The 25,437-nt window shown below is 43.3% G+C and overlaps 1 long non-coding RNA gene across 1 annotated transcript in view; it reads left to right on the forward strand.

Annotated features, from left to right (window-relative positions):
- The first annotated feature begins 2,582 nt into the window (after positions 1-2,582).
- LOC307179269 overlaps positions 2,583-25,437 on the forward strand; it is a 46,847-nt gene continuing 23,992 nt past the window's right edge. The window contains exons 1-2 of the long non-coding RNA XR_013825353.1: positions 2,583-2,856; positions 4,516-4,581. This is a non-coding gene — a long non-coding RNA (uncharacterized lncRNA). The remainder of the gene's footprint in view (positions 2,857-4,515; positions 4,582-25,437) is intronic.

The following is a 25,437-nucleotide window of genomic DNA, read 5'->3' on the forward strand; positions in this document are numbered from 1 at the left end:
TTTGCCCCCTGGATCCCAGGACAGAGAGGATAGAAAGAACCTTCCTCATTCAGATAAATATGAAGACATGTGAGAGTCACTTCCACACACCAAAGCAACCTAATTTCTGAGGTACGTGAGGATTCCCCTTTGGACACATCCCCCCTTATTAACCCGCTCATCTCTTCCCTTCCCAGACTTGGTTTAAAAACCAGCGTGTCAAAAGGAGGAAGGAGGATCAATCTCAGCGAAATCTGTCCCTAGCAGACCCACAACAGGTCATTTCAGTGAAAGGGGAAGAGACGCCCTTACCCGGCACTTCAGGGAACACTCATCCCATGAGTCGCGGCATCTCAGATGCTTCCTATCATGAACTACATAAGGCTTTTCGTGTCGAGCAACATGAAGGGGCTGCCACCACTCCACGCAATTCATCCTGTGATTTTCTGCCTGACGATCTCCAGCAGATAAGCTTCAGAGACTCTGATCCTCCTTGGGCCTCCACTCCTTACGACGTGGGTCAACTTATACAGTTGTATGTCTTACCTGAGGATGATGACTCCAGCAGTCTCGATCAGTACCTCTTCCCAAAGTGCTCCAGCTGAGGGAGTAGGGCAGGCACTGGTCTCCACAGTGATGGCAAACACATCCACGGATCCTGAGAAAGTTCTGTGATCCAAATCTTGATCAACTGAGATACATTTCTAAACACCTTTAATGGGTCCACTTCGGTCTAAACAGGTCACAGCCCAGGAATTTATTTTTTATTCTGAAAGAATAAATCCTTCTATCTTTCATCATTACCAGCAATTTCTGTCCTCTAAGTGCTTCCTTAACCAAATTTCAGTATAAAGGACAGTCATCAGGTGTCTTTGGAGAAACAGCAGAAACCAACTAGTTTTCCTAGCTTGTTCCAGTTGAGCTAGCTCCGTTAACACCATGTAAAAATACCGATTTCCCATGGACCATCTTAATCTCTTAAAGAAAAAAAAGCATTTAGGAGTGTGACATTAGCAACACAGTGGACTAGGTGGTCCCAGCATTTGTACCTGACAAAAAACAATGATTTAATAATTATCCACTGATGAAAATAGCTCTGGGAGAGCTCTGGAGTTCAATTAAGAAGTGGCAGGGTAACAGGCACATGAAAAGATGCTCAACATGGCTAATCATCAGAGAAATACGAATCAGAACCACAGTGAGATACCAACCCACACCTGTCAGAATGGCCATCATCTAAAAGAACACAAATAACAAATGTTGGCGAGGACATGGAGAAAAGGGAACCTTCATACAGTGTTGGTGGGAAATGTACAGCCACAGTGGAAAAGACTATGGAACATCATTAAACGTGGGTTATATAGCAAATATTTTATAATAACTATAAATGAAGTATAACCTTTAAAATTTGTGAATCACTGTATTGTACAACTGTAATTTGTATAATATTATACATCAACTGTACTTCAATATTAAAAAAAGCAGCAGCAGCAGCAGTGTCTGTGTGGGGCACAGAAAAACCAAGAAGGTCCCTATAGGAAATAGAAGCATTTCACCTGTGTCACCACATCCTCCCATCCCACATATCTTGCTGCCAAGAGTGATTCCTTTGGCTGTGACCTCACACTGGAGGAGAAAAGAAGAGCAGGAAGACCTTATCCACTATCACCAAGGAATACCAAGCAGCCCTTGTGGCTGTCAGTGATACCCGCAGTTTTGCCACTGAGGACTCCCTGAGTCTTCCCATATGCTAATCCCAGCTGATGGAGCTGTGCAGAGTCCATGCCTGAGCCCTCAAGAGCAGGAACTGATGCTGCAACTTCATCAAACACCAGCCCTCACCTACAGCGTGGACACGCACGTCACTGATGCTTAGGTGATGTCGGAGGAAGTAATCCAGAGGCTGTGACCTGTGAGATGGACCCAGCCAACGAGAGACTCCTCACCCCGTCTTCTGACCTTGGAATGTACATTCTGCCCACATTTCCCATAGTGGAAGCTTCTGCAAGAACACAGCCTTGAGAGAGTAAGGTGTTGCTGAGACCATCCGAAGTCAGTGTGTGACTGAACCCAGTTAAGTCCTCTGTATAAACATGTTAAGATTTGTTGCGTGGGTGTGGGGATCTACTTGTCTTGTGTCCACCCAGGAGAAGCCTTTTAACTAAGTTTCTTTGCTCATTAGACTTGCCACCCACCAACCTAGCGTGATCTACGTCTTTCTCTAGTCTATCCTTGCCCTCTGTGAGTATGGGGACCAGTTTATGAATCATCAGGTGGTTATCAAGAAATGGGATGAATAAAATGGAAACTGGGACTTCCCTGGTGGTGCAGTGGTTAAGAATCCACCTTCCAATGCAGGGGACATGGGTTCGAGCCCTGGTCCGGGAGGATCCCACATACCGTGGAGCAACTAAGCCCATGTGCCACAACTACTGAGCCCATGTGCCACAACTACTGAAGCCCGCGTGCCTAAAGCCCGTGCTCTGCAACAAGAGAAGCCATCTTAATGAGAGGCCTGCGCACGACAACGAAGAGTAGCCTCCGCTTGCTGCAACTAAAAAGAAAGCCCTGGGCTTCCCTGGTGGCGCAGTGGTTGAGAGTCTGCCTGCCAATGCAGGGGACACGGGTTCGTGCCCCGGTCCGGGAAGATCCCACATGCCATGGAGCAGCTAGACCCGTGAGCCATGGCCGCTGAGCCTGTGCGTCCGGAGCCTGTGCTCCACAACGGGAGAGGCCACAACAGTGAGAGGCTCGTGTACCGCGAAAAAAAAAAAAAAGAAAGAAAGCCCGCATGCAGCAACAAAGACCCAATGCAGCCAAAAATAAATAAATAAATTTATTTATTAAAAAAAAAAAAGAATAAACTTAACCAAACAGGTAAAACACATGAACACTGAAGTTTATAAAAAATTGGTAAAAATTAGAGAAGTCATATTTAAATGGAAAGATAACCAGCATTCATGGGTTGGAAGAATTAATATTGTTAAAATGTTTATACTTCCCAAAGTGATACCCTCCAGAAGTCACCTCATGAACACAGTGAAAAGCACCTTTATGGCTCTCATCACAGGAAATGCCACGGGTTTTAGGAGCTCTGTGTCAGGAGCAGAGACTAAGCCAAAATATATATTTCTTATTATAAATAACAGTATCACAACTTGAGCGCCCAAGTACCTGGAAAAGAGTACAGAAGTTCAGACAAATCAGAGAATTGCAGAACAGGAATTATAGGTTATAAGGAGAAATTTTGAAGGAGACTGCAGAGGAAGAGAGAGAGTTACAATCCTGGCTCTTCTCTGTACAATGTGTCCCATCTTCCACTTCCAAAATCAGCTATAAATTGAGTTAGGCTCCCCCGACCTAAAGTTTGAGAGACATACTGAATTTGACCACGACAAGAGTGAGCAAAAGTGCATTGAAAAGTCTATGCATAAGAGGAGTGGATGAAGAGAGGGAGAGAAGAGGGGAGAATTAGAATGGAGATATGGTGCCCATCAGAATGGGGGGTGGGTAGAAGGAGGGACTGAAATACATGAATGAAAGGGGGAAAGACAGTAATGAGGGGTGGCAGGACTGGAGGGTATAAAAGACAGACTAGAAGCAGCTGGATTTATCGAGAAGTGATAGTGTATCAGTGGGAAGGGTCAACATTGACTCAGACTTGGATGTTTGAAGTGAAAACAATACACCTGGACCGGCTCCAGGTGACAACAATGTCCTGAGTGTGTATGCAAGGCAGGCTGGGAAAGGAGGTCATTTATTTGAGTTGAGTGGCTAGAGAGATAAACTCATCACCCACCTGAATTCAACTCACTTAGTGGTATGGAAAAAGCCTGTGATGCGGGGGTGGGGTGGGGGTGGGGAATAGGGCGCCATGTAAAGGTATAGGGAATGTGGTATTTTGCATAAAGATGGGGAGGAAACCTAGAATGCACAACGGGTGGAGGGAGAACTTTTAACCCAGCTCCCATTTCAGAAGTAAGGGGAGTGAGAAAGGGAGAGATTCTACTTGAGAAAGTTTCAAGGGCAAGAGGCAGGGCTGTTTCAGGGTAAAGACAGATTTTATACTTGTGTATCTCTCTCTGATGGTGCTTTTTTTGTTTTTTTTGCGGTACGAGGGCCCCTCACCGCTGAGGCCTCTCCCGTTGCGGAGCACAGGCTCTGGACGCGCAGGCTCAGCGGCCATGGCTCACATGTGGGATCTTTCCGGACCGGGGCATGAACCCGTGTCCCCTGCATCGGCAGGCAGACTCCCAACCACTGCGCCACCAGGGAAGCCCCTGATGGGGCTTTTTAATCTCAAATGTACCTTTAAGTTCCCTGGGAATCTGTTTAAACTGCAGATACTGATTTCTTGGGTATGGTGATTCCGTTGGCCTGAGATTCTCCATTTATAACAAGTTCCGAGGTAATGCAGATGCTGCTGGTCGACAGACCACACTTCGAGCAGCTAGGCTCTGTGGTACATTTTTATAGTGGTTATCAAACTTTCCATGTATTTCTGTGAGTTACAAATGGTTCTTTTTTTTTTTTCAGGCTCTGAGTTTCCTGAGGCCGGTGTTTTCTTTATAGCTGAACCCAGAGGCCAAGCAACAATATGAGGCAGGTACTCCATAATCTTGCAAATGATTACATTTAAAAATATGATTTAATTTTGTATGTATGATTTATATTGCATACGTAGTCTTGTGTTACAGAACTTTATGCATTGTAATTGTTACCGGACCAAACTTGGGTCCACTCGCCCAATGTGCAGCAAAGCCAATCTCTTGACACTGGGTTGTGGTGAAGCAAAGTACAGTGTTTGTTGCAAGGTGAATGCTTAAAAGGCCTGGATTCTCTGATGGCTTTTAGGGAAGAGTTTTTAAAGATGGCTTGAGGGAGAGGGATGCAGCCTCCCTGATCAGCTCACGGGCATTCTTCTGATTCATTGGTAACGGGGTGGTATTTCAGGAGTTAACATCATCAGCCTTCTCGTTCCAGCTGGTGTGAGGTCTATGTGCTTGTGGTCAGCATGCAGTTAACGTCTTCCACCTGGTAGGGTTTTAGTATCTGCAAAACAACTCATACATTTGGCTCAGGGTATCATCTGTAGCCCTTTAGGAAGAACTAAAGGTCCTTGACTTTGTTTTATGGGTATTAACTATTATTATTTTGTCTTGCTTGCCTGTTTTTGTTTCTGCATTTTCTCACTTCTCTGATGCAATTTGCTCTTTGGACTGGGGGAAGACGTAGGAGGCTAAAGCTTTTCTGCAAACAGGAGGCAGGGAAAATGGGTGGGGTCTGTGCCTGGGGGTATCCTGCAGGTTCCTGCTCAGTTTCATAATTAATGTCTTGTTCCTGACCCCACCTCATGAACTGACACACGCTCTTCAGTTCTGGGTATCTCCCACCTATGGGGGAGGCAGTGGGTGGTCACTAGCCTTGTCCAGGTAGGATCACCTGAAGTGGATCTGCTACCTCTTTCATTAAATCTTATTACCTGTTATTTGAATGCTTTCTGCTAAAGTTGGTCATAATTGATGAATTTGATGAATTCAATCAGGAAATGGACAAAGAAAATTGCTAAATTGATCTAAGAACTCTGAGGTTGTCTGGGGAAGGAAATAGTTCTGGGGAGGACACAGAGTATGGTCTAGGGGGAAAGAATGTGATATGTTAATTATAAAAAGGCAGACCTCAGAATTTCAGTTTCTAATTGGCGTGTGAGGTGCTTGGAAGTTGCCAATCAATCCTAACAAAAAGAGAAAAGATGAACATATTGAAAAACCAAACAACTCTTCCTGAATATATGAGAGAGGGGAGGGACTTCCCAGGTGGTGCAGTGAATCTGCCTGCCAGTGCAGGGGACACAGGTTTGAGCCCTGGTCTGGAAAGATCCCACATGCCGCAGAGCAACTAAATCCGTGCACTGCAACTACTGAGCCTGCGCTCTAGAGCCCAGGAGCCACAACTACTGAAGCCTGTGGGCCTAGAGCCCGCGCATCACAAGAGAAGGCACCGCAATGAGAAGCCCGCGCACCTCAACGTAGAGTAGCCCCTGCTCACCGCAACTAGAGAAAGCCCACGTGCAGCAACGAAGACCCAACGCAGCCAAAAATAAATTTAAAAAAATTAATTAAAAAATTAAAAATACCTTTAAAACATAATTTAAAAAGTAAAAATAAAAAATAAGAGAGGGGAGGACACAGGGCATACTGCTGCTCCCAAGATTGGAGAGACAGGCAAATACATGAAGTCTTTGCTTGCTGGAACAGAGACTAGGGGAAACTAACATGGGAACCAGTGCTGGGGTAGGAAAACCTAAATTGTAGCAGACAAACTGTAAGAGGACAAGTTGCACAATCTGGGCATTAACTCCAGGGGGGACCCAGTCATAACGGGGCTGCTATAGTATTGTGGAATTTACCTCGAGGAGTTTGACCAGGTTCCCACATTAAATGTGGAGGAAAATCCCCTTGTGCTTCTAGCATGGGGAAGAGAAAAGAACCTTTTTTTTTTTTTTTCGGCCGTGCCATGCAACATCTTAGTTCCCCAACCAGGGATCAGGGATCGGACCTGGCCCTGGCAGTGAAAGCGCTGAGTCCTAACCACTGGACTGCCAGGGAATTCCCTTTTTTTTTTTTTTTTCAGCTGTGCTGAACAGCTTGTGGGATCTCAGTTCTCTGACCAGGGATTGCCAAGGATTGAACCTGGGCTATGGCAGTAACCACTAGGCAACCAGGGAACTCCTGGAACCATTTTGAAATATGCTAGAGCACTTCGTTCTTAACAAGGCCTGCCCTCAGGGCAACCTAACTAGCCAGAGCCCTACCTGCTAGGGTATTATCAGAGCCTCACTAACCTGGTGGAAGAAAATATCCAACTTCAGCTGGCTGGAGCCGCATGGGAGAAGGGAAACGCCTACTCCAGCCCACTCTAGCCATCTTGTCCAACCTAAGGGTGGGGGGAATCTGAGAAATAGTTGTGAAGTTTATAGTCCAGAATCATAGAGTCACTAAAAGACTGAGACCTAATCATAGGACTATAGAATATTTCTCCTCCCCCCACCGCAACTACCACATTCCTCAGGTATTTTTTGATGCAATTTTAAATGGGACTTTTAAAAACTTTATTTTCTCATATTTCATTATTAGTGTAAAGAAATGCAACAGATTTCTGTATATTAATCATGTATCCTGCAATCTTGCTGAATTCATTTATTACTTCCAGTGGTTTTTGGGTGGAGACTTCAGGGGTTCTCTATATAAAGTATCATGTCATCTGCAAATAGTGACAGTTTTATCTCTTTCCTTCCAAACTGGATACATTTTATTTCTTTTTCTTGTCTGATTTGCTGTGGCTAGGACTTCCAATACTATGTTAAATAGAAGTGATGAAAGTGGGCATCCTTGTCTTGTTCCTGAATTTACTGGAAAGGCTTTTGGCTTTTCACCATTGAGTATTATGTTGGCTGTAGGTTTATCATAAATAGCTTTTTTAAAAAAAATTGTACTTAAAATTTTCTTTTTTTAATTTTTGGGCTGCGTTGGGTCTTTGTTGCTGCATGCGGGCTTTCTCTAGTTGTGGTGAGGGGGGGCTACTCTTCATTACAGTGCACAGGCTTCTCCTTGCGGTGGCTTCTCTTGTTACAGAGCAAGGGCTCTAGGTGCACGGTCTTCAGTAGCTGTGGCTCACGGTCTCTAGAGCGCAGGCTCAGTAGTTGTGGCGCATGGGCTTACTTGCTCCTCATCATGTGAGATCTTCCTGGACCAGGGCTCCAACCCGTGTCCCCTGCATTGGCAGGCGGATTCTTAACCACTGTGCCACCAGGGAAGTCCCATTATATAGCTTTTATTATGTTGAGATATGTTCCCTCTACACCCACTTTTATGAGAGTTTTTTATTATAAATGGATGTTGTATTTTGTTAAATGCTTTTTCTGAGTCTATTGAGATAATCATGTGATTTTTCTTTCCTTTAAAACGTGGTGTATCACAGTGATTGACTTGTATTTGTTGAACCATACTTGTAACCCTGGAATGAATCCAGCTTGATCATGGTGTAGTTCCTTTTTATGTACTGTCTAATTCAGTTTGCTAATACATTGTTGAGAATTTTTGCATCTATATTCATCAAAGATATTACCCTGTAATTTCCTTTTTGTTGTAGGGTCTTTGTCTGGTTTTGGTATCAGGGTAAGGGTGGCTTGTAGAATGAATTTGGGGGTGTTCCCTCCTTTTCAATTTTTTGGAATAGTATGAGAAGGATAGTTATATGTTTATGTTTTTATGTTTGGTAGAATTCCCCAGTGAGGCTGTCTAGTCCTGGACTTTTGTTTGCTGGGAGTTTTTTTGTTTTTTTTTTTTAAATTAGATTCTATTTCACTTCTAGTGATTGGTCTGTTCAAATTATCTGTTCCAAAAAAAAAAAATTATCTGTTCCTTCTGGAGTCAGTCTTGGCACGCTGTATGTTTCTAGAAACTTGTCCATTTCTTCTAATTTGTCCAATTTGTTGGCATATAACTTCATAGTATGCTCTTATGACTTTTTGTATCTCTGTGGTATCAGTTCTTATTTCTCCTCTTTCATTTCTTATTTGGGTCCTCTCTTATTCTTGGTGAGCCTGGCTAAAGGTCTATCAATTTTATCTTTTCAGAAAAACCAACCCTTGGTTTCAATGATCTCTCTATTTATTTTTTATCTCTATTTTATTTCCTCTCTGACCTTTATTATTTCCTTCTGCTGACTTTGGGATTTGTTTGTTCTTTTCTAATTATTTTAGGTCATTGGTTATGTTGTTTGAGATTTTTTTCTTGTTTCTTGAGGAAGGCCTATATCACTCTGAACTTCCCTCTTAGAATTGCTTTTGTTGCATCCCACAGATTTCGAAAAATTGTGTTTTCATTTTCATTTGTCGTGAGGTATTTTCTCACTTCCTCTTTGATTTCACTGTTGATCCATTGTTTTTTTTAGTACAAGTGTTTAGTCTCCACATGTTTGTTCTTTTCCTGTTTTGATTTCTGTAGTTGATTACTAGTTTGATACTATCGTGGTCAGAAAAAAATGCTTGATATAATTCCTATCCTACTAAATTTGTTGAGGCTTGTTTTGTGATCTAGTATGTGGTCTATCTTGGAGAATGTTCCATATGTACTTGAAAAGAATGTTCTTTTTTGGATGTAGTGTCCTGTAGATATCAATTAAGTCCAACTGGCATATCGTGTCATTTAAGACCTCTGTTGCCTTATTGATTTTCTTTCTGGATGATCTTTCCATTGATGTCAGTGGGGTGTTAAAAGTCTCCTACTATTATATGATTGTATTATTGTCAATTTCTCCCTTTGTATCTGTTTGTATTTGCTTTACATATTTAGGTGCTCCTGTATTGGGTATGTATATGTTAACATGTGTAATATCCTCTTACTGTATTGATCCCTGTATCATTATATCTTTGTCTTTCATCGCAGCCTTTGTCTTAAGGTCTGTTTTGTCTGATATAAGTATTGCCACCCCTGCTTTCTTGTCATTTCCATTTGCATGGAATATCTTTTTTCTTTCCTCTCACTTTCAGTCTGTGTGTGTCTTTTGCCCTGAAGTGGGCTCTTGTAGGCAGCAAGTCTTGTAGGGAGCAAGTTTTTTTTTTTAAATCCAATCAGCCACCCTACATTTTTTGATAGGAGCAGGCAGCCCATTGACTTTTAAAGTAATTATTTTTTTTCAATCAAGCTTTTAATGAAAAGATCATAAAATAACAGTTTCTCATCACTGTACACTGCATGCTTCTGAATGGAGAGATCGGTGAAGTGCTTTACTATGACACTTGAGGGCTACATACCTGCATCTCTGACCTGAATTTATCCAAACTCTGGAGGGAAGGGAACTCAGTGTGATGACTGACAGTGGCAGTGGCCAGTACAGGAATGCGATGGTGGTCCCCCGCTTCCTGGGAAGGGCACATAGCAGGACATGATCCCTCTTCCAGTTCCCGTTAAACAAAACAGCTATAACCCCATCCCTCCCCCTCCCCCTTGAGGTATTTGTGAACGGGCCAGTGCCCAACCTGGTCCCCCAACGGGGGAGGGGGGAAAGCAAGTGATGGGTGGGGGGATAGAGAGGTTCTCCTCAGCACCTGGCCCCATGGGGCCCTGCCAAGTGGAGGTGGGGGGGAGCCCTGGGGATCCTCCCTACCCTGAGTGAGGTCTGTTGTGCAGCATATTTGAGGTCAATAAATTACAGCAATAAATAGCAAGGTGGGGTAGGGGTCCCCGGTAGAAGATTAAAGTGGGGTGACAAGCCGGGGGGGGGGGTGGTCCAAGGCAGAGGATCCCGGGCAGCCTCAATTCCCACAGCGCACACCCACCCCCTGATTTGGAATGTCAAACTGAGGCTCTGGTCAGGCCCCGCTCCACCACCCCCTCCTGGCATTGGGCTCACATGTCCAATGATGCCCACCCTGGCTCTGGGGAAGAGCGAGGGCCTTGGTCCCTGCAGGGGGCTGGCAGGGCTGGGATCCCTGGTCTGTTCTGAGGCCTGGCGCCTCTGCTTTTGCCGCCCCCCCCCCCCAAGCCAAGGGGACAGGATGGATGCGGCCACCTCTGCCCTGAACCCTGCCCTTCCACCTGCCCAGGCCTCACCCTGACTCAGGATGGCCGTGGGGAGGGTGGCTGGGGTCCACCTGCCCAGCCAGCCCGCCCCAATTGCACTCCTACACACGGCCAGTCCAGTGAATACTGATGGGTGGGGCTGGGGGGGAGGCCACGGACAGCCCAGAGCCCCCAACTGGCGACCAACGGTGGTAACACACATGGCTGTGTGAGGTTCTGAAAGTCCGTCTGGGTCCAGATTGTTCGTTTCACAGGTGGAGGTGTATGGCTATGCTGCAGGTCTCTGAGCTTCGTATTTGCTTAAAGGTTCATCTTTTCTTCTTTACCTTTTTTGCAATCGTGGAGGAGCCCCGGTGGTGGGCTCGGTCTGGCGGGAGCGAGTGGTGGCAGAGCCCAGTGGCTGCTCACTCACCCCAAGTCTGAGAAATATATACACTCATCACTGCACAAACATATTGATACAAAAACAACACTGTTCAGAATGTTTGCACCATCTGTGTAGGTAAGGACCGGCCCAGTGAGCCCCTCCCATGGCTGGGGTGGAGGTGGGGCTCCCCAGAGGGCGGGGACCCGCTGGAGTCAACGGAGCTGTGCAGAGGTCCTGGCTTTTTGGCTTGAGAGGGACCCTCACGTCAACCCACCTGAGGGTCGCAGGCGGAGCTAAAGTAATGATTGATCAGTGTGTACTTACTGCCGTTTCATGCCTCGATTTCCAGTTGTTTTTCTAGTTCTTCTTTGCTCATTTCTTCTTCTTTTTGTTTTTCCCATTGTGGTTTGATGGTTTTCTTCTGTAGTGTGCTTGAGTTCCTTTCTTTCTGGCTTTTGTCTATCTATTGTAGGTTTTTGATTTGTGATTACCATGGGGTTCATATATATTGACCCATAATTATACCCACTTGCTTTAAACTGATAACTGTTTAATTTCAAGCGCATTCTAAAAGATCTACATTTTGTACTCCCCTCCTTCACATCTTGTGTTTTTATGTCATATTTTACATCTTCATGCTTATCCTTTTACTGTTTATTGTAGTTATAGTTGCTTTTACAATTTTTTGTTTTTTTCCATCTACACTGGCTTGTTTAAGTGATCTTCAATCCTTACTATATATTCACCTTTCCTGTTGGAATTTTTTCTCTTTCCTATTGACACTTATTTCCCTCCATTTAGAGAAGACCCGTCAACATTTCTTTTAATTTTAGTTTAGTTAGGTTTAGTGTTGCTGAATTCTTTTAGTTTTTGCTCGTCTGAGAAATTCTTTCTGTCTCTTTCTATTCTATTTTTTAAAATTAATTAATTAATTTAATTTTGGCTGTGTTGGGTCTTTTTCTTTTTTTTTTTTTTTTGGGGTACGCGGGCCTCTCACTGTTGTGGCCTCTCCCGTTGCGGAGCACAGGCTCCGGGCGCGCAGGCTCAGCGGCCATGGCTCACGGGTCTAGCCGCTCCATGGCATGTGGGATCTTCCCAGACCGGGGCACAAACCCATGTCCCCTGCATTGGCAGGCGGACTCTCAACCACTGCGCCACCAGGGAAGCCCTGTGTTGGGTCTTTATTGCTGCGTGCAGGCTTTCTCTAGTGCGGTGAGCCGGGGCTGCTCTTCGTTGTGGTATACGGGCTTCTCTTGTTGCAGAGCATGGGCTCTAGGGGTGCAGGTTCAGTAGTTGTGGCTCACGGGCTCTAGAGCGCAGGCTAAGTAGTTGTGGCAACGGGCTTAGTTGCTCTGCGGCATGTGGGATCTTCCCGGACCAGGGATTAAACCTGTGTTCCCTGCATTGGCAGGCAGATTCTTAACCACTGCACCACCAGGGAAGTCCCTCTCTTTCTATCCTAAATAATAATCTTGCTGGGTAGAGTATCCTAGGTTGCAGGTTCTTCCCTTTCAGCACTTTGAATATATCATGCCACTTTCTTCTGGCCTGCAAAGTTTCTGCAGAGAAAGCTGATAGCCTTATGGGGATTCCCTTCTATATGACACTTTGTGTTTCTCTTGCTGACTTTAGAATCCTCTTGATCTTTAACTTTTGCCATTTTAATTTTGATATGCATTGGTGTGTGTCTGTTTGGGTTCATCTTGTTTGGGACCCTCTGTTCTTCCTGTACCTGGGTATCTGTTTCCTTCTTTAGGTTGGGAAATTTTCAGCCATAATTTTTTTTTTTTTGCGGTACGCGGGCCTCTCACTGCCGTGGCCTCTCCTGTTGCGGAGCACAGGCTCCGGGCGCACAGGCTCAGCGGCCATGGCTCACGGGCCCAGCCGCTCCACGGCATGTGGGATCTTCCCGGACTGGGGCACGAACCCGTGTCCCCTGCAACGGCAGGCGGACTCTCAACCACTGCGCCACCAGGGAAGCCCTCAGCCATAATTTTGTCAAATATGTTTTCAATCTCTCCTCTCTCTTCTCCTTCTGGAACTCCTATTATGGGTAGGTTGGCACATTTTATATTGTCCCATAGATCTCGTGTGTTGCTATTGGTTTTTCGTTTGTTTTCTGCTGTTCTGATTGAGCAATTTCCATTATTCTACCTTTCAGGTCACTTGTGCATTCTTCTGTGTCATTTAGTCTGCTATCCACTGCTTCTAGAGTTCTTTTTATCTCAGAAATTGAATGACCTATTTTTGATTTTCTTTATAGTTTCTAGTTCCTTGTTAAAAGGATCTGTGCTTAGATCAATTCTCTTAATTCATTTTTATTACCAACTTTCTGAATTCATTTTCTGGTAGACTGATTATTTCTGTTTCATTATTTTATCAGAGGTTTTATCTTGTTCTTGCAATTGAGGGTAGTTCCTCTGCCTTTTTATTTTACTTAACGTGCTCTGTGAGTTTAGGTGAAATAGTTATCTATTGTGGTCTTAAAGTTGGTGTTTTTATGTGGGAGTGTCTTACGTAGACTGTGTGCCCAATGTCTTTGTAAGGGCTGGATACGATGGGGGTGCTGGCCACGCCTTTCCTCACGGTGTGCTGGGCACTGTCACCTTGATAGGGGTGTGGGTGGTGTTGGGGGAGCTAGAGGCTGCATGAAGTGTGAGGCCAAACTTCCTCTCTGCACCATGGCTGTGGCCGACCTCTCAGAGTTGGGGTCTGCTCCCAAGTCGCTGGAGTGGAAGCCCTGAGGGTCAGGCTCAAGCTGGCTCTGTTCCCTTTAAGTGTGTTTCTTGTCCTCCCCCACTCTGGGGCCTCTGCCCCAAAGGAGGGGAGTGCTGAAGTAAGTGGAGATTGTGCGCTTAGAGGTCCAGAGTGCTGCCTGTGTAGGCATCTGCGGCTCCACTGGGCTGCAGTTCAAGTTTGCATCTTTTCCCCTGTTGTGGTCGCCCCAGCTCTAGGGCAAGGTTCTGGTGTGGAGCCCAAGCATTCGCCCAGCTGGGAGTGGGGATCATGGCATGGTGGTCCCTGGGGTTCCAGTGGCTGTGCAGCTGTGAGGTCTGGCTGCATCTGTGGCACTGTTTTAGTAAGTGCCAACAATGGCTACTGCTGCCTCACCTGGACTACTCCCCGGGCCCCCAGGCTGCCTCTGCATCCCTAGTTCAAGTCTTTTCCCAGGACCTGGCCGCCTTAGATCCAGTGCCAAGCTGTGGCATGACGTGAGTGGGGCCAGGGGGCTCGCTTAGTTTGGATTTGGGAATGTGGCCAGGTGGCAGCCACTGGGGCAGACCTCCCTCCGCCCTGTCTAGTGGCAAGCCAGCTCCCACGCACTCCTCATGAGTGGATTCTGGGCTTCTCCAGTCTTTGTATCTATCCCAGTGATTCTCCAAGCAGCCAAAGGGGCTTGTCTTCTCCACGTAGGACCCCAGGACTGGGAGGTCCAGTCTGTGGCTCGACCAACTCACTCCCCAGGGTGAGTGTCTGCCTGTGTGATCTCCCTTTTCCTCTTAATCCCCTCCCAGGGGCACAGGTCCCAACTCGATACCTTCCTTTCCATCCTACCCAATTATGTGGGAATCTTTCTTGCAGCCTTGGTTGTATAGGAGTTCTTCTGTCAGTTTCCAGTTAGTTTTCCATGTGAATTGTTCATGTAGATGTATTTATGATGTGTTTGTGAAGGGGGTTAAACTCCAAAATCTCTTACTCCACCATTATTTTTATTTTTATTTTTTTTGTGGTATGCGGGCCTCTCACTGTTGTGGCCTCTCCTGTCGCGGAGCACAGGCTCCAGATGCGCAGGCTCAGCGGCCATGGCTCATGGGCCCAGCCGCTCCGCGGCATGTGGGATCTTCCCAGACCGGGGCACAAAACCATGTCCCCTGCATCAGCAGGAGGACTCTCAACCACTGCGCCACCAGGGAAGCCCTACTCCACCATCTTGATCTCCCTCTACAAAGAACTCTTAAAACTCAACAATAGGGACTTCCCTGGTGGTGCAGTGGTTAAGAATCCGCCTGCCAATGCAGGGGACACCGGTTCAAGCCCTGGTCTAGGAAGATCCCACATGCCGTGGAGCAGCTATGCCCGCGAGCCACACTACTGAGTCTGCGTGCCACAAATACTGAAGCCCGTGCGCCTAGAGCCTGTGCTCCGCAACAAGAGAAGCCACCGCAATGAGAAGCCTGCGCACTGCAACGAAGAGTAGCCCCCACTCGCCTCAGCTAGAGAAAGCCCACGTGCAGCAACAAAGACCCAATGCAGCCAAAAATAAATAAATAAAAATAAATAAATTTATTTAAAAATACTCAACAATAAGAAAACAAAAAGTCAAATTAAAAGTGGCCAGAATATCTGGGCACCTCACCAAAGAAGATATACAGATGGCAAATAAGCATATGCAAATGCTCAACATCGTATATCATTAGGGAATTGCAAATCAAAACACCGGTGAGATAACCATTACATACCTATCAGAGTGACTTAAAAACTGACAATGCCAAATACTAGCAAGAAGGTAGAATGTGAGGAACTGTTATGTAGCCACTTTGGAAGGCAGTTTGGCGATTTCTGACAAAGCTAAACAAAGTATATGGCCCAGCAATCAAACTCCTAGGTATTTATCCTAATGGAAAACGTATGTCCATGCAACAACTGCACATGAATGTTTATAGGAGCTTTATTCATAATTGCCAAAAACTGGAAGCAACCAAGATGTCCTTCAGTAGATGAATGAATAAACTTTAGTACATCCGTATCATGGAATATTATTCAGTGATTTAAAAAAAAAACCATGGGTTATCAGGCCATGAAAAGACATGGGGAAACCTTAAATACCTATTGCTTAGTGAAAGGAGCCAGTCTGTGAATCTGTGAAGGTACCTTTTTTTTTGGCCGCGTCGTCTATTAGTTCCGCAGGCCGGAGCTTCGTTGAGGCATGCAGGCTCTTCGTCGTGGCGCGTGGGCTTCTCTCTAGTTGTGGAGTGTGGGTTTTCTCTCTCTAGTTGTGGTGCGCGGGCTCCAGGGCACGTGGGCTCTGTAATTGTGGTACGCGGGCTTAGTTGCCCTGCAGCATGTGGGATCTTAGTTCCCCGACCAGGGATCGAACCTGCGTCCCCTGCATTGGAAGGCGGATTCTTTACCACTGGACCACCAGGGAAGTCCCAAGGGTACTTCCTGAATGATGCCAACCATATGACATTCTGGAAAAGGCAAAACTAGAGAGGTGGTAAAAAGATCAGTGGTTGCCAGGGGTTTGGGTGGGGGAGAGGAGAGATGAATAGGTGTCCCACAGGGAATGTTTAGGCCACTGAAACTATCTTGTATAATCCTGTAATGGTGGATACATGATATTATGCATTTGTCAAAACTCAGACTGTGCAACACAAAGAGTGTTGTACAACTAAGGCAACTTTAGTTAATAACAATGTGCCAATATTGTTTCATCAGTTATAACAGGTGTACCACACTAATGTAATATGTTAATAATAGGAGAAGCTTTTAGGGGTTGTGTGAAGGATACATGAGAACTCGGTGCTATCTGCTCAATTATCTGTACCCCTAAAAATATCTACTAAAAAAACAAAAATGAAAACAACAAAATAAGTATCCAGCTTGATTAAAATGGAATAAATGTTTCCCCAAGAGAGCTTAGTGAGTGCAGTGGCCTTGGATTCTGCTGGCTAATCCCTGAAATTGGCTATAAAAATGACTTCTCACTTCATTGTTCTTTGTACAGTTCAGCTTGATCAGGGACCTCCTGTCTAGTTTATGGAAGAAGGTACAATAACCCTTAAATAATAATAGTACAAAAGTGACTGATAGGAAGAAATGCCTAGGCACTAAAGCTGGATGAAAAAAGAGAAAGGGTGACAACTTCTCTGAATATCTAACGCTATGCAACTATAAACCAGAAAGTGGTAAAGCTGCAGATGCTGACCCGAGGAGCCCCAAGGCATAGCCATCCGCCAGGATAGGAACAGCTGCAGAACGTGTGGACATGGTGGTCTCGTCTATGTAACCTGCCTCCCCACCCCAGCCTTTAAGTGAGTACACATTTGCAAACACAGGAACACATAACACTGTTCTCAATGGCTGGAGTGTGAGACCAGAGGCTGGAGGTTTGCTGCAATGTAAAACACTTTTTCAGAAGTAAGCATAGATTACTTCTGAAATTTAAAACCAGAAGTATTTCTAGAGAACAGATTGGTGGTTGTCAAAGGTGGTGAGTGGGAGTAGAAGGCAAAATGGGTGAAGGTGGTCAAAAGACACAAACTTCCGGTTATAAAATAAGCCCTGGGGATGTAATGTACAGCATGGAGACTATAGTTAATAATATTATACTGTATATTTGAAAGTCGCTAAGAGAGTATCTTTAAAGTTCTCATCACAAGAAAAAAATTTATAACTATGTATGGTGATGGATATTAACTACACTTATTGCAGTAGTCATTTTGCAATATATACAAATATCAAATCATTATGTTGTACACCTAAACTAATATAACATGTCAGTTATCTTGAAAATAAATTTTAAAAAAGAATAAACAAAACACAATTGTATTGTTTAAACTGCATGGTGGATACACAGGTATCCTTATTATTCTGTTGTATGGACAATGAAGAAAAGTAAAACATTAAAAGTTGGGGGTGACCAGGACCCCCCAAGCCCCACAGTCAACTATGCCAGGACTGGCCACACCCACCAGCATGCTGGCACCAGCCTTGGGACCCTGCTGGACCACGCAGCTAGCTGTGCTAGGACCTGGTCCTGCCCACCAGTGGGCTGGCAGTCACCACACAAGTCAGAGCCTGGAAGCCAACAGGCCAGGGCCCAGTCCCACCTACCAAGACACGTACAGTAGTCAGCCCCACCATGACAGAGGGCACACACAGCCCACATAGGAGGCATCCCTAGAGCATAGAGCTCTGGTGACCAGCAGAGAGTGTGCTGCTGGACCCAATAGGATGTTTTCTCCAAGACTGGGAAACGTAATGAACCTACCTAATATAATACATAGAAATAAGCACAAAGAACTAGGCAAAATGAGGAGACAGAGGAATATGTTTCAAGTGAAGGAGCAGGATAAAACCCCAGAAGAAGAACTAAGTGAAGTGGAGATAGCAATCTACCTGAAAAAGAGATCAAGGTAATGATCACAGAGATACTCAATGAACTCAGGAGGAGAATGGATGAACACTGAGACGTTTAACAGTGTTAGAAAATATAAAGAAGAATCAAAACAGAGCTAAAGAATATAATCACTGCAATAAAAAAGACACTAGAAGGAATCAGCAGTAGATTAGATGATCCCCTAATCTGACAGAGTAGTGGATATTACCCAAGCTGAACAAAAAATAATGAAAAAAAAATTGAGGATAGTTTAAGAGACCTCTGGGACAACATCAAGCCTAACATTTGGGGTCCCAGAAGGAGAAAAGAGAGAGAGAAAGGGGCATATAATGTATTTGAAGAAATAATAGCTGAAATCTTAACTAACCTGGGAAAGGAAACAGACACCCAGGTCCAGGAAGCAGAAATCACATTCTTTTCAAGAGTACGTGAAAAATACTCCAGGATAGATCATATTCTAGGCTATACTAATGTCCCAATAAATTTAAGAAAACTTAAATCATATCAAACATCTTTTCTGACCACAACAGTATGATACTGGAAATCAACTACAAGGGAAAAAACTGCAACCCCCCCCCCAAAAAAAAACCCCCATAAACACAGGGCTAAACAATATACTACTAAACAACCAGTGAGTCACTGAAGAAATCAAACAGGAAATCAAAAAATACCTAGAGACAAAAATGGAAACACAAAAATCCAAAATCTGTGGGACACAGCAAAAGCAATTCTAAAACAAAACTTTGTTTTTTTAATTGAAGTATAGTTGCTTTATAATGCTGTGTTAGTTACTGGTGTACAGCAAAGTGATTCAGTTATACATGTGCATATATTCTTTTTCATATTCTTTTCCATTATGGTTTATTATAGGATATTGAATATAGTTCTCTGTGCCATAGAGTAGGACCTCATTGTTTATCTATTTTGTATATAGTAGCTTGTATCTGCTAATCCCAAACTCCTAATTTTTTCCTCCCGCACTTTGGTAACCATTAGTTTGTTTTCTATGTCTGAGTCTATTTCTGTTTCATAAACAAGTTCATTTGTCTCATATTTTAGATTCCACATGTAAGTGATATCATATGCTTTTTGTCTTTTTCTGACTTACTTCACTTAGTATGATAATCTCTAGGTCCATCCATGTTGCTGCAAATGGCATTAGTTCATTCTTTTTTATGGCTGAGTAGTATTCCATTGTGTTTATATACCACATCTTCTTTATCCATTCATCTCTTGATGGACATTTAGGTTGCTTCCCTATCTTGGCTATTGTAAATAGTGCTGCTATGAACATTGGGGTGCATGTATCTTTTCGAATTATAGTTTTCTCTGGATCTAAGCCCAGGAGTGGGATTGCTGGATCATATGGCAACTCTACTTTTAGTTTTTTAAGGAACATTCATAGTGTTTTCCATAGCGGCTGCACCAATTTACATTCCCACCAACAGTGTAGGAGGGTTCCCTTTTCTAAGAGGAAAGTTTATAGCAATACAAACCTACCTCAGAAAACAAAACTCTCAAACAATCTAACCTTACACTTAAAGGAACTAGAAAAAGAACAAACAAAACAAAGTTAATAGAAGGAAAGAAATAATAAAGATTGGGGCAGAAATAGAGACAAAAAAATAGAAAAGATCAGTGAAACTAGGAGCTGGTTCTTTGAAAATGTAAACAAAATTGATAAACCTTTAGCCAGATTCATCAAGAAAAAAAGAGGACTCATATAAAATCACAAATGAAAGAAGTTACAACAGACACCACAAAAATACAAAGGATCACAAGAGATTACTACAAACAATTATACACCAATAGAATGGAAAACTTAAAAGAAATATATAAATCCCTAGAAATGTCCAACCTCCCAAGAATGAATCAGGAAGAAATAAAAATATGACAGACTGAATACCAGTAATGAAATTGAATCAGTAATAATAATAATAAAATAAAAACTCCCAACAAACAAAAGTTCAGGACCAGACATCTTCACAGCTGACTTCTACCAAACATTTAAAGAAGAGTTAACACCTATCATTCTCAAACTATTCCCAGAAATTGAAGAGGAAGGAATGCTTCCAAACTATTCTACAAGGCTAGCATCACCTTGATACCAAAACCAGACAAAGACACTACAAAAAAAGAACATTACAAACCAGTATCACCGATGAACATAGATACGAAAATCCTCAAGAGAATATTAGAAAACTAGATTCAACAATATAGTGAAAGCATCATATACCATGGTCAAGTGGGATTTATCCAAGGGATACAAGGATGGTTCAATATCCAAATCAGTCAGTGTTATACACCACATTAACAAATTGAAGAATAAAAATCATACGATCATCTCAATAGATGCAAGAAAACTTTTGACAAAATCAGCATCCAGGGGCTTCCTTGGTGGTGCAGTGGTTGAGAGTCCGCCTGCTGATGCAGGGGACACGGGTTCGTGCCCTGGTCCGGGAAGATCCCACATGCCGCGGAGCGGCTGGGCCCGTGAGCCGTGGCCGCTGAGCCTGTGCTCCGCAACGGGAGAGGCCACAACAGTGAGAGGCCCGCGTACCGAAAAAAAAAAAAAAAGTCTAGATGGTAACTAGGCTTATCCTGATTATCATTTTACAGTGTATATACCGCATCACTGTGTTGCACTTTAAAAAAAAAGTGGGGGTGGGGTTTGGGAGAGACGACTATTTAACAAGTTCCCTTCATGTTACAGAGGGTCTGTCTTCCAAAGAACTGGTGAGCTGCCTCTCATCCTGCATGCAGCTAAATAGGCGTGGGGATGTTGGAACCGTGAGTGGGGTAGTGTGACCCTGGAGGGTACCTGTAGAGACCTCGGACCCAAGAAGTGTTCTGAGAGTTTGGGACAGTGAATGAACACTATGTCGCCTATCTCCAGGGTCACTACCAACACTGAGCTCCAGGTGGCGCCATTTGGGTAGAACATGAAAGATCCTGCTTAGTAATGGTGTGGTACTCTATTCCATCTCCTGCCGGTGGGCACCCTCCTCCGCCCTCTGCACAGGGACCGCTGCTTCTCAGGTTCACAAACTGGTCGGTAAACACGAGTGGACACTGGCTGAGACCCAACCACCTGCTTTCCACAGTGATGTTCTATCCAAGTTTCCTGCTGTGTTTCCAGCATTATTGCTCAGGGCTTAAGACTCACCCTTTACCTTTGAGGTCCAATCAGGACGAGGGCTGGATCTCTAAAGGCCCTAGCTGGGCAAAGGATACTTTATACCAAAAATATTAAATTTAAATGAAAATGGAATTTCTCCATGGAAGTATTAACGACAATAATTGATAGGTGAAAAAGTAGAAAATCTGAATAGAACAATAACCAAAGAAGTTATAAAGGAAGTAAAAAGAAAGACATTAGGTGATTTGTTAGCCAATTCATTATACATTCAAAGAAAGAATTCCTGGGGCTTCCCTGGTGGTGCAGTGGTTGAGAGTCCGCCTGCCGATGCAGGGGACATGGGTTCGTGCTCCGGTCTGGGAAGATCCCACATGCCGCGGAGCGGCTGGGCCCGTGAGCCACGGCCGCTGAGCCTGCGCGTCCGGAGCCTGTGCTCCGCAGCAGGAGAGGCCACAACAGTGAGAGGCCCGCCTACCGCAAAAAAAAAAAAAAAAAAAAAAAAAAAAGAATTCCTGTGTTATAGAAAGTGGTCCAGAGAACAGAAAAAAAAAGGGCACTGCTCAAATCATTTTAATCATTGGCATAATTCTCTTTAAAAATCTAGAAAAATAAAATAGAATTAAAATCTAGGGCAGTGGCACTCGTAAATGGAAGGAAAATTTCCAATAAAATATTAACAAATTGAACTCAGCAATTTTTTTTTTTTGCAGTACGCGGGCCTCTCACTGTTGTGGCCTCTCCCGTTGCGGAGCACAGGCTCCGGACGCGCAGGCTCACCAGCCATGGCTCACGGGCCCAGCCGCTCTGCGGCATGTGGGATCTTCCCACACCAGGGTACGAACCCGTGTCCCCTGCATCGGTAGGCAGACTCCCAACCACTGCGCCACCAGGGAAGCCCTCAGCAATGTTTTAAGACAGTAATTCACAATAAATGATAGGGTTGCTTTCAGAAGTGCAGAAATATCTCAACATTAGAAAATTTGCCAATGCATTCCAGCACATTTATAGGTTAAAGATGGAATAACATTTGACCATCTCAAAAGATGTAGAAATGTTGCAAATTAAAGGCTGAAATTCAATCACCTCCCTCCTTCCTCCAGCTTCCTCAAGCTGTAAGGATAGGAAGTTGGAGCACAAATTCATCATTCCTTAAAGATGTGTAATAGATCCTTGTAGCTTATTTATTTTATACGTAGTAGTTTGTATCTCTTAATTTCCTACCCCTAGTTTTATTTTTTAGATTCCACATATAAGTGATATCATACTAGATCTAAGAAAATATTGCTACAATCTGTGTCCAAGGATGTTTCGCCTATCTTCTCTTCTAGGAATTTTATGATGTCATGTCTTATGGTTAGGTCTTTAAACCATTTTGAGTTTATTTTTGTATATGATATGAAAAAGTGCTCTAATTTCATTGATTTACATGTAGCTGTCCAGCTTTCCCAACACCACTAGTTTAAGAGACTGGATTTTCTCCATTGTATATTCTGCCTCCTTTGTCAAAAATCAATTGACAGTAGGTGTGTGGGTTTATTTCTGGGCTCTCTGTTCTGTTCCATTGATCTATGTGCCAATACCACAGTTTTGATTACTATAGCTCTGTAGTATGGTCTGAAGTCTGGAAGAGTTATACCTCAAGCTTTGTTCTTTTTCCTCAGGATTGCTTTTGCAACTCTGGGTCTTTTGTGTTTCCATCTAAATCTTAGGATAATTTGTTTTAGTTCTGTGAAAAATGTCATGGGTATTTGCATAGGGATTGCATTAAATCTGTGGATTGCTTTGGGTCATGTGGCCATTTTAACAATACTAATTCTTCCAATCCAAGAGCATGGGATATCTTTGCATTTCATTGAATCATCTTCAATTCCCTTTATCAATATTTTATAGTTTTCAGTGTATAGATCTTTCACCTCCTTGGTTAAGTTTATTCCTAGGTATATATTTTATGTGATTTTAAATGGGATTTTTTTTAACTTTCTCTTTCTGATATTTCATTGTCAGTTCAAGAAATGCAACAGGTTTCTGTATATTAATCTTGTATCCTGTAATCTTGCTGAATTAATTTATTAGTTCTAGTAGTTTTTGTGTGGAGTCTGTAGGGTTCTCTATAAAGAGTATCATGTCGTCTGCAAATAATGACAGTTTTACCTCTTCGCTTTTAATTTGGAAAGCTATTGTTTCTTTTTCTTGTCTGATTGCAGTGGCTAGGGCTTCCAATTCTATGTTAAATAGAAGTAGTGAGAGTTGGGCATCCTTGTCTTGTTCCTGAATTTAGTGGGAAGGCTTTCAGTTTTTCACCATTGAGTATTATGTTAGCTGTGGGTTTGTCATAAATGGCTTTTACTGTGTTGAGATATGTTCCCTCTGTACCTACTTTGGTGAGAGTTTTTATCATGAATGGAAGTTGAATTTTTTTTTTTTTTTGGCGGTACGTGGGCCTCTTACCGCTGCGGCCTCTCCCACGCAGAGCACAGGCTCCAGACGCGCAGGCCCAGCGGCCATGGCCCACGGGCCCAGCCGCTCCGCGGCATGTGGGATCCTCCCAGACCGGGGCATGAACCCATGCCCCCTGCATCGGCAGGCGGACCCCCAACCACTGCGCCACCAGGGAAGCCCTGGAAGTTGAATGTTATCAAATGCTTTTTCTGCATCTATTGAGATGATCATGTGGTTTTTGTCTTTTCTTTTGTTAATGTGGTGCATCACATTGATTTGCATATGTTGAACCATTCTTGCAACTCTGGAATGAATCCAACTTGATCGTGATGTATGATCTTTCTTATGTATTGTTGGATTTGGCTTGTTAATACTTTGTTAAGGATATTTGCATCTATATTCATCAAAGATATTGCCTTGTAATTTCCATTTTTTTGTAGTGTCTTTGTCCAGTTTTGGTATCAGGGTGATGGTGGCTTCATAGAATAATTTGGGAGCGTTCCCTCCTCTTTAATTTTTTGGAATAGTTTGAGGAGGATAGGTATAAGTTCTTCTCTGTATGTTTGGTAGATTTCCCCAGTGAAGACATCTGGTCTTGGACTTTTGTTTGCAGGGAGTTTTTTGTTTTGTTTGTTTTTGGTTTTGTTTTGTTTTGCTTTTTCACAGATTCTATTTCACTTCTAGTGATTGGTCTGTTCAAATTATGTTTCTTCTTGACTCAGTTTTGGCAGGCTGTATGTTTCTAGAAACTTGTCCATTTTCAATTTTTTTGGCAGATAACTGTTCATACTATTCTTTCATTATTATTATTTTTTGTATTTCTGTGGTATTGGTGGTTATTTCTTATTATTTTGCTTTTCTGGGTGGTTTCTCTTTTCTTCTTAAAGAGCCTGGCTAGAGATTTGTTGATTTTTGTTTATCTTTTCAAAAAATCAGCTCTTGGTTTTATTGATCTTTTCTATTGTTTTTTATCTCTATTTTATTTATTTCCCCTCTGATCTTTGTTATTTCCTTCCTTCTGCCGACTTTGGATTTTGTTTGTTCTTCTTTTTAAAATTCTTTTAGGTGGCAGGTTAGGTGGTTTATTTGAGATTTTTCTTGTTTCTTGAGGAAGGCCTGTATCTCTATGGACTTTCTTAGAACTGCTTTTGCTGGGTCCCATAGATTTTTGTAAGGTTGTGTTTTCATTGTTGTTTGTCTTGAGGTATTTTCTGATTTCTTCTTTGATTTCATTGTTGACCCATTGTTTTTTTTTTAATAGTATATTGTTTAGTCTCCATGTGTTTTTTCCCCCCCATTTTTATTTCTGTGGTTAATTTCTGGTTTATTACTTTTCTGAACAGAAAAGATGCTTGAAATAATTTCTATCCTCTTAAATTTGTTGAGGTTTGATTTGTGACTTAGTATGTGATCTGTCCTAGAGAACGTTCCATATGGCTTGTGGGATCTTAGTTCCCCACCCAGGGATTGAACCCAGGCCCAAGCAGTGAAAGTACTGGATCCTAACCATTGGACTGACAGGGAATCCCCCTCCCCCTATTTTTTCTTCATTCACACTTGAAAAGAAAGTGTATTCTATAATAAAAAGCCCTCCAGAAAGTAGGCATAGAGAGAACTTACCTCAACATAATAAAGCCCATATATGACAAACCCACAGCCAACATCGTTCTCAATGGTGAAAAACTGAAACCATTTCCTCTTAGATCAGGAACAAGACAAGGTTGCCCACTCTCACCACTATTATTCAACATAGTTTTGGAAGTTTTAGCCATAGCAATCAGAGAAGAAAAGGAAATAAAAGGAA

Source organism: Stenella coeruleoalba (assembly GCF_951394435.1).
Source record: "Stenella coeruleoalba genome assembly, chromosome: 20".
Classification (NCBI taxonomy): domain Eukaryota; kingdom Metazoa; phylum Chordata; class Mammalia; order Artiodactyla; family Delphinidae; genus Stenella; species Stenella coeruleoalba.